The sequence below is a fragment of the Stylophora pistillata genome, chromosome 1 (genome assembly GCF_964205215.1).
Source record: "Stylophora pistillata chromosome 1, jaStyPist1.2, whole genome shotgun sequence".
Lineage (NCBI taxonomy): Eukaryota > Metazoa > Cnidaria > Anthozoa > Scleractinia > Pocilloporidae > Stylophora > Stylophora pistillata.
This window is the reverse complement of record NC_142519.1, coordinates 60831613-60841612: the sequence shown is the minus strand read 5'-3', so window position 1 is coordinate 60841612 and position 10000 is coordinate 60831613. Positions and strand designations below refer to the sequence as shown.

The window sequence follows — 10000 nt, the reverse complement described above, 5'->3', positions numbered from 1 at the left end:
GAAATTACAGAGCATACAGAATTTCGCCTGTCGCATTGTTTGTGGTGTGCGCAAATACAACCATGTTAAGCCTCTTCTTAAAGAACTCAACTGGCTCCCAGTGGCAAATAAACTGTAGGTACGCGACGCCATAATGACTGTCAAATGTATGACAGAACGAGCCCCTAAACACCTCTCCTTCCAATTTATCAAACGCGAGGAGGTGAGCAGCCGTAAGACCAGAAACTGCCAAATGTTGCATATCCCCCTTTTTAAAACTAGTAGTGGTCAAAAGACTTTATTTTAGATCAGTTGATACTTGGAATAATCTTGAGCACTCTTTTAAGATTTGTGATTCAACACACGTTTTTAAGCATCGCCTTATTAATAAGATACGTGATAATTTTGTAGATTAATATTTAGCAATTATTCGCCGAAGGCGAGGTGAATATCGTCGAATAATCCCCGAGACGAAGTCGAGGGAATTATTCGACAATATTCACCGAACCTGAGGCAAATAATTGTTTTAGTATAATTTCCGAGCAGAACAACAAAGATATTTCTAAAATCATAACATTTTAGTCACATTTATTAACATTTTATTTTAACATTTTATATAAACCGCGTGGAGCGGTTTATATAGCGTCATATAAGGAACCGCTCGGCCAGTCAGATTGCTAGAAACTCTTTGCTTAGCTCTGTAATTATACTAATATGCATTACATATCATATAGTATTGTCATTATTATACTGTATTGTCACGGTATGTTGTTTTATTCAAGATATTGTCTTTGAAAAGCCCCATAGGGGAAAGTCAATAAAGTATGTAAATGTCAAAACCGAATGTTAGGGCTCCGCCCTTTGTAACACGAAATGTCCCTGTTTGCTTGCCTCTGAAATATTCAGATGGAGAGGGTTTTTGTCATGGTAGTACTTTATAAGCGAAATCGCCGTAACTACACTTGATTTATTTGTTTGATTAAATCACAGGAGTGATTTGTTTACATTGACTTCTCAATATAGAACATCTTTAGTTTAAAGTGTAGGAACTGACCACGAAGAAAACTTGTTTACGTCACAGAGCCTTATTATATCCGCCTTTTTTTAGGTAGCCAGATGTCACAAATGAGCACAAGAAATATAGTTGGCATAAGGGCTCAAGATTTGGCATTGACAACCGCAGACCAATTTCTGTTCTTTCTAAATTTAGTAAATTATTTGAAAAAGCTATGTACTATCGCCTCTCCAGTTATTTGGAAGAGTTAAAGATACTTTATCCACTTAAGTTTGGTTTCAGAGAAAAATGTTCGACTACCCATCCTCTTATTTCTATCACTGAATCTTTTCGGCAGTCCACTGATAATAATGAATTTGGTTGTGATCTATTTATAGACCTGAAAAAAGCATTTGACACTGTTAATCATACAATCCCATTAACTAACCTTAACCACTATGGGTTAAGAGGTTTTGTGCTTGATTTGTTTAAATCTTACTTATTCTAAAGAGAACGATTTGTAAATGTTAATGGACATAACTCACCTTCGTTGCATGTGACCTGTGGTGTCCCACAAGGATCTATTTTAGGACCCCTTTTATTCTTATTATATGTAAACGATTTGCCCAATACTTCTAACTTACAAACATTTCATCTATTTGCTGATGATAATAACATTTATTTTTCTAGCAAAAATCTTGTTCACCTTGAAACAAACCTAAATCTTGAATTAAAATCTGTAATCGATTAGCACTTAGTATTTCTAAAACAAACTTTATTGTTTTTCGTTCCAATAAACTTAAACCGAATTAGTCACTAAGAATTAAAATTGATAATGTACCTGTTAAATAAGTTGACTCCACTAAGTACCTGGGCATAACATTTGATTCTACCTTAACATGGAAAAGTCATATTAATGAGCTTTGCTTGAAACTATCCAAAACTGTAGGTATCTCGTCTAAAGTGAGACACTTTGTCAACAAAGATATTCTTATCCTGCTTTATTACTCCCTTATCTATCCATTCCTCACTTATGGCGTCCATGTCTGGGGTTTAACCTTTCCCTCATTTCTAACAAAATTATTTATTATCCAAAATAAAGCAATCAGAATAATATCTTTCTCTGAGCCAAAATCCCATTCTGAGCCTCTGTTTAAATCCTTCAAATCTTCTTAAGCTCAATGATGTTATTGAATTACAGATTCTTTCCTTTGTTTATCAGTGGTCACATAGACTGTTACCCCCTTGTTTCAGTAAATATTTCAAATTTACATCCTCTGTTCATTTCTATTCAACGTGGCAATCATGTAACAAAAATCTTTATGTAGCCTCAGTTTATACTACTCAATATAGCCTACGGTCCCTAAAATTCACTGGCCCTCGCCTTTGGATCTTTTTCTCTTTTTTCCTTTGCTGAACTATGTTTAGTTGCTATGTAAATTTAACCTATATACCTTGTAAAATCGAGCTGAGTTAAAATAAATCATCATCATAATCAAATTTTCATCCATTGAAAGTCTACAAGATGTGGCTTATTTTTCAAGTCTGCGGTGATAGCAAATGAGTTACCAAGTTCTCCCCAATTATCTGACTAGCATTGAATTCACCCAAAACGAGAATGTACAGGTTGATCGTTATCTCGCATAGACTTACTTACTCGTAGGGTTTTCCAGTGCCTTCTCCTTCGATGGTAACTGCATGCATGACCATTTATGCTTCCTTCCATAAGCCAGGTCATCTTCATGGTATCGCCTAAAAAACCTCAATATTGGAAACAAAAAAAAATATCCAAGAAGCGTTTTGGAGCTGAAGCTCAACATTCCTATGTTTTAAGCTTTGCGCCAGAAAACTTTACAAGATGTTATCAAAGTTACATGACTTGGCACAGGTGTCATCTTCATGGTATCGGCGATAAACTGGCTATGTACTGAGAAAAAAATCTTTAAAACTTTATAGAATCAAAACTGTCTTGTCACAGAACTCTCTGATGATGCAGATATCTTTGTTACAAGTTTATTAGGTATAACGTTATCCTGCATTGAATCAAACACTCCACGGACTAAGTTTGACCGTTATGAAACCGAAGACGGGTGACAATCCATTTCAATATTTTTGGAACCTTTGCTTAGGAATTGAGATTCAATTGACGTTGCAATGTTTTGGCAAGTTAAGCCTGAAGTCGTCCACAAGGTGTTTTATAATCACATGGTGTGGTGTAACAGTAAGGTTGAACGCTTGAAAAACTTGAAAAAAAAAAGTACTAATAACTAAGTTGCAATTTACTTACTTACTTTGAATGAGACATCTTGAGATCTTACTTTCCTGAGGTTCAAACGCTTCCAACAAGTGGTGCTTCAATTCGATGGTTTGACTGGTAGGTGAAGCTTACAGTTTTCTAACTTGCACCTTTTGCCAAATTTATAGTGCCACAAACGTGACCAGCTAAGAAGACAATACGCAATTGGTTTTTTGATATAGCAACCGAACTTCGTGCGCAACTTGTAACTAATGCAAAAGCATTCCACCCACCTAAGCTCAAGGTCAATCTTCAAATTTGTTCAAGAGGGATTTCCGTTAATTGTACAGCTGTAATCCAGTTTGGAATCAATTCTCTTTTGATCTCTTGTCTGGGCCTGTATGGTATTATCGGTATCAGAGAAAGTCTATTTTGGTCTCATAATTTGGGTGCAATGTGCGCAACTAATGGAAACTCATCCCACGTAAAGAAAAACGACTCTTACTTGAGCGGGGCAAGGGGGAAGGGGGGAGGGGTGGGGAATTTATGGCGCAATGAAATGCAATGTCCTGAGACTACAATTTCAAATTCGTACGTGACTGATTTTTCTGTTAATTGAGATTCTGTAATCCAGCTTGGAAAAAATTCTTAATTTATCATCATGGCTCTCCTGAATACTTCGGACATTTCTGAGGGAATGGGAAGGGGTAGGACCTTCACAGGGCTATGAAATGCGATTTTTTGCGGCTACAAATGACTCACTTTGATCCCTTTCTGATTTTGTTTGGTCTTGTGTTATGCGGCACTCGACCCAAAGTAACCAAAACCACTGAAATGCACCCCTTTATGCCTCAGGGCGGAGGATTACCGGATTACCGGATTACCGGTGTCCGTCCCACATCATGCACAGGAAGCTCAAGCTCACCACTAGAAAAGCGGACGTGACTCTAACAGTGTTGCGCAACGTTTTATATTTATAAAGGTTTGTATGGGATATTATCGGATTGCCTTAAAGTGCCCCTGAGACGAAAATTGACCATTTTATTTTGGCCTAAATTGTTTACACAATGTTGAGTTGGATCAAGTTAAGACCCTTTTTTGCCATTAAAAACTTAAAACAGGGAAGGGGTAGGACCTTCACAGGGCTATGAAATGCGATGTTTTGCGGCTACAAATGACTCACTTTGATCCCTTTCTGATTTTGTTTGGTCTTGTGTTATGCGGCACTCGACCCAAAGTAACCAAAACCACTGAAATTCACTCCTTTATGCCTCAGGGCGGAGGATTACCGGATTACCGGTTTCCGTCCCACATCATGCACAGGAAGCTCAAGCTCACCACCAGAAAAGCGGACGTGACTCTAACAGTGTTGCGCAACGTTTTATATTTATAAAGGTTTGTATGGGATATTATCGGATTGCCTTAAAGTACCCCTGAGACGAAAATTGACCATTTTATTTTGGCCTAAATTGTTTACGCAATGTTGAATTGGATCAAGTTAAGACCCTTTTTGCCATTAAAAACTCAAAACAAACCTCCGATGACCAATTTTTACCGCTTCAAAGTCGTCCAAAAATCGACCGCTATTGCTGAAAATATGTTCCAGCCGAGCCCGCTAAAACGTCATTATGACGTCAAAGGCTCAACAAACTTATGCTTTGCTTTGTCGCAACTCTCTTTGTTCGCTGCACAGAGAATCACTGTTTCGTTGTCAGTCGGGAAATGTCGACTTTTTCAGACGATGAATTGTCCCAGAAATCATCTGAAGCTTCTATGGATAGTTTTGCGCCGACAAACAATGAATTTTTGCCCTGCGAATAAAGATAAACAAAGAACGGCACGGATTCCCCATGTGGCTTTTGTGGTCGCATCGCTTTATCGGCTTCGAACTGTATTTTTGCTTGTCGTAAGGAATTTTCCTTTTTTGTAAGAAATGATCGGGTGATTAATAAAAGTAGTTTTCGGTAATGGCTAATTGTGTGTCCGAAGGCGGATATTGGGAGTTTGTGAAAGCCATTTCTGAGCCATCAATGTGTTTTCCCCGATGCATTTGGTCAATTATCTCATTAACCCTTTCCTGCGTGTTTTTCACCATCGGTGCGTATTGAGAGGTTTGAAGTGAACTCTGTTGTTGAGTTACACTTTGGCCTCTTTTGTTTTCTCTGTCCTATTCATGATGACTATTGTTGTGTTGCTTCGGTGAGGTTTAAAGCAGAGTTTGTGTCAACTCTTTTAGAGCCGTGACCTCATTGCGTCACAAAGTACAGTCTGCAAGTAGCGTTATGACAATTTTCCAAGGAGCTCTGAAGAGTGATAGAAGACTGAACCGGTGGCATTCAGTTTGATATGAAATAGAAGTGGTTCTTTGTTTTGTCCGTGAAAGGTGTGACAGAGGCGCATTCGTCTTGCCAATAAATCTCGCAGCAGTTGGCCTGATTTTAAATTCGTTTGTCACGGTCGTTGGGATGAATTTGAGACCCTTTGATAGCACGCTGACTTGGCTGTCAGATGGTTGATAGTTTGACAGGTTTTTAAAGAAATTTTAATTTTCTCAGTTTTTTGTAGGGGATTTTCTACGAGATAGCCATAGAGATAGTTAAAAGTGGAAATATTAAATAAAAATGGCTCAACTTATTCCATACGTGTGTTGCTTGCTCCTGGAGTAGTTATCTTACCAATTTCACTTGATTTAAGCGGTTTTATTGAATCCTGGTTTTCTCTTCTTAAAGATTCTTTAAGAAGAGAAAACCAGGATTAAAAAAAAAAAAAACCATTAAATCAAGTGAAATCGGTAAAATAACGACACCAGGAGCAAGCAGTACACGTATGGAATAAGGCAAGTCATTTTTATTTTACATTTTCACTTTTAACCATCTCTATGGATATATTGTAGAAAATCCCATACAAATCCTTATAAATCGATATGCAAATTGTGTTCCTTGTGTGGTTCTCAAAGAAAGCTTGGGCTGCCTGTGCCCATACAAACCTTTATAAATTTAAAACGTTGCGCAACATTGTAAGAGTCACGTCTGCTTTTCTAGTAGTGAGCTTGGGCTGCAAGGGAGACAGTACCACGTACTTGGTGATTGAAGGGAGCAAAATTCTGAAATGCCGACATGAAAGCAACTAGAAGTAATTAAGTTCGATTCGACTACTGCGTACGCAGTTTTACATGTATCTAACTCACTCTTCGTGGATTTTTCCTGAGCCCCTTAAAAGCTCATTTTTTTAGAAATTACGTCATAGCGAGAATTGGAAAACTTATCACTTGTGGCAATAAATTCTCTCTTCTTCTCCTTAAGAAAGAGTATAGCAGCTAGCTGGGAGAAATATGAATTTGATTTTTGAGGCTCAAAGGTTAAAAAGATCAATCAGTTTATTTCAGCTGTTTCAGTAAGGTTCACATTGCAAAGAAAAACATTAGTGATGGAAAGAAGAATTGCATTAACAGTACTGCGTTAATTGAAATCGGAAAATGATTGTCTGGTGGTAATGGTACAAACTATAAGCAGTGCTACTTTCATACCATAATAGTTCGTTTGTTTATATTTAGCCGTGATTCCTGTCTTGTTCTCGTTGATTATCTATTTCTTGCGCAACTCTAGATACTTGCGTGACAGGTTTAGCGATCCGATTTCATTGTGTAAGGGACGTAGTTCTTTGAGAGGTTTATCGTTGCAACGCTACTTGTTCGCTAAAAGCTACTTTCCTTTTCACCACCACATATCAGCCACCTATTACCGCTAGGAGCCAGACTAAAGTAAGCCATTATATTTACTTGATCGTTATAGTTAGCTTCATTATCTTAATTGGCATGATTATCTTTAGCGCTTGTGTAGTTTCGCGATTCTATGCCACGTGCGTCTTGGTTAAGTAGTCCATCCACAGGCGTTGGCTTATTTAGGTTCCTTTCTTTGCTTTCTAGTTCGAACCACAACAAATCTCACTGCAACAAGACCTTACCGCTACGCAAAACTACATATCGAATCATCTATCTATCATTCTACAAGCCGCTGCCCTTTTACGCTATTTCAATTAAAGTTTACGTTGTGCGTTACAATTGTCTGGTCTCCAAATTCGTCGCTTACGACCCTCGCTACCCATGTGACCTTTCGGGGTTACAAGGAGAAGCACCTGAGTGGGTTAACTTACCATCGAGATTTTGCCGCCTATTTTTGCAATCGTTGCTTTAATAACTCCAGTTTTTGACACCACTGTTGTTAATTTGGTTCGCTTATGATCACAGCATTGTCAACTTACAATGATGGAAACTGTCTGAATCTCCGAGGTTACTAAGGCTTTTAAGACCTTAGAATTTAAATATGAAACACTTTCTATCACTGTAATACCTCGTATTTTAGGACGGAACATTACGAGTTATCGTTGATCTTTTACTCTTCAGGGCCAACATGCCAGTTCAGATGCCACCGAGCCATTTTGTGGATGTTCGCCTTGTCAGAACCAACCTTGATAAGGTAGGACTTGCGTTCAAACTGGAAGAACATGCTGTGGCAAGAATTCTCGAAGTTTGAAAGTTGCAAGGGGTCAAAACCGATATGGACAAAAAAGCTACAAGACACGAATAAATCTTTATCATTTTTTTTTTACGTTAAAGGAGTTTTCATGCAAAAGAACGACAGTAGTAGTGTCGTGTTACATGTATTTTGACAAGTACTTCACCGAAGAATTCATAGATCATTGAATAAAATCAGGGTAGAGTAATATAAAAAGTGTTTTTCCTTGTGTTGCTTTACGCGTACAAAATAACTGGGTAAATCATGGGAAAAGAGTTACTAGTTTCTTTGCTGTTTATTTCAAGTATATCATTACCGTCTCAAATAGACTAAATGCCCGGCCATCAAAAGTTTCCATAGAGTTTTCAGCCTCTTGAACTTTGTTCTTACTGTTAACTTCCGAGTCACACATGATATTTCGTGAGATGGAAATTTCATAAAAAGTACTTTCTTGACAGGAAAAATATGCAGGATTCGGCTTTACAACCTGTTAGCAAATGACCATCCTCGGAGACCCAGGGGCTGAGTCGATTTCAAGTTAGGACATGAAGAGCCCCTGGGGAGATTGTCTTACAAGACTAGTTCCAAACGGTCGCAGTCGTTCTGCCATCTGATTGGTGCCAGAAAATCTTTGTGTTTTTCTGCCCAATCAGAGAGAAGTGTGCTTTAGAGTCCTTTCGTGTGTTTTAACACGGACATATACTAGTAGCTCAGTTGCTCGCTATGTTTGTTTGGACCGTGCGACGGAGATTTGCTTGAGGTGAAAAGTTTCAGTCTCAGCGCACAATGTAAGAGAAATCGATCATGTCCGCGAAAATCTTACCGGAAATTGTACTGAATACTTTCGCAGGTATCACTAGAGAACGTGTTTTAAAGTTTGCGAGGTTTGTACACAACACGATGGTTGCAGTCATTGATATGTCGCTTTAAACGTTAAAGGAGATTTAAGCTTAAATCTTTCTAGATGTTTTGCATAATTTGCTGTGACTGAAACTTTGCCAATCCCGGGAAGTTATTTCGTCGCATGGGCCACGCAGGTATGTCGAGCAACTGGTTCTTGCGCAACTTTCCGTGCGTGCCAAAATCTAATCTCATCTTCGCTTGAAAAAAAAGAAAAGCTGGGCGTGGAAACTTTTGCTTATTAGATGTGGGTAGATGATCCTGTTCTACTAAGCTGACATTTGCAATAAAGTAAACCCGCCCTTTCCATCCAATATTTCTTGGTCTTTGTTTTTCCCATTGAAAACAGCATCGGATCGATTCCCAATGATCAAAGGTATTTAAGTCGGTCTTAAACAGTCGACAGAAGAGGTGAAATGACAATGACCAAGGGACAAGAAGAGAATCCGTGGCCTTCCTATCACAAGAATTTCAACACTATAGGCAGCAGTTGAAAGATTAAACTCTTTCCAAAGCCCTTTGGTAACTGCCCGAAAACATCTCTCCTTCCCGTGATGTACTCGTTAGTAAGTTTTTGTTCAGATTTTAATTAGCTAACAGGAAACACAGCTAAGCTTTCTCTTAGCACTTGCTGGAGTTCGTCCACGAACTCAACGTTCTCTGCAACCTTGGCCGTATTGTTTTTACTACTAAGATTAGATTTTGGCGCTCACAAAAAGCAGAAAGCTACGTAGGCGAATGCGCCAGTTGCTCGACATACCTTCATGGCCCGTGGAACGAAATAACTTCATGGGATTGGCAAAGTTTCAGTCACAGCAAATTATGCAAAACATCTAGAAAGATTTAAGCTTAAATCTCCTTTAACGTTTAAAGCGACATATCAATGACTGCAACCATCGTGTTTTATACAAACCTCGCAAACTTTAAAACACGTTCTCTAGTGATACCTGCGAAAGTATTCAGTATAATTTCCGGTAAGATTTTCGCGGAGAATCTGGTCGACTTCTCTTACATTGTGTGCTGAGACTGAAACTTTTCACCTCAAGCAAATCTCCGTCGCAAGATCCAGACAAACATAGCGAGCAACTGAGCTACTAGTATATGTCCGTGTTAAAACACACGAAAGGACTCTAAAGCACACTTCACTCTGATTGGGCAGAAAAACACAAAGATATTCTGGCACAAATCAGATGGCAGAACGACTGCGACCGTTTGAAACTAGTCTTGTAAGACAATCTCCCCAGGGGCTCTTCATGCCCTAACTTGAAATCGACTCAGCCCCTGGGTCTCCGAGGATGGCAAATGACATGCCCCCATTCTTGAAGGACAGACGAACAAATTAAAGCGGCTTTTCGACCCCAGAAAGCTGCACTTACT

The 10000-nt window shown here is 38.7% G+C and overlaps 2 long non-coding RNA genes across 2 annotated transcripts in view; one reads left to right on the top strand and one right to left on the bottom strand.

Moving 5' to 3' along the window:
* Positions 1-3705, bottom strand: part of LOC148743553 (uncharacterized) — a 12259-nt gene extending 8554 nt beyond the window's left edge. Inside the window, exons 1-2 of the long non-coding RNA XR_015989568.1 lie at positions 3265-3705; positions 2627-2734 (exon numbers count right to left, since the gene is read on the bottom strand). This is a non-coding gene — a long non-coding RNA (uncharacterized LOC148743553). The remainder of the gene's footprint in view (positions 1-2626; positions 2735-3264) is intronic.
* Positions 3706-6380: 2675 nt separating this feature from the next.
* Positions 6381-7939, top strand: LOC148743552 (uncharacterized). Its single transcript, XR_015989563.1, has 2 exons — positions 6381-6969; positions 7612-7939. It is a non-coding gene; the product is annotated as an uncharacterized LOC148743552 (long non-coding RNA).
* Positions 7940-10000: the final 2061 nt, after the last annotated feature.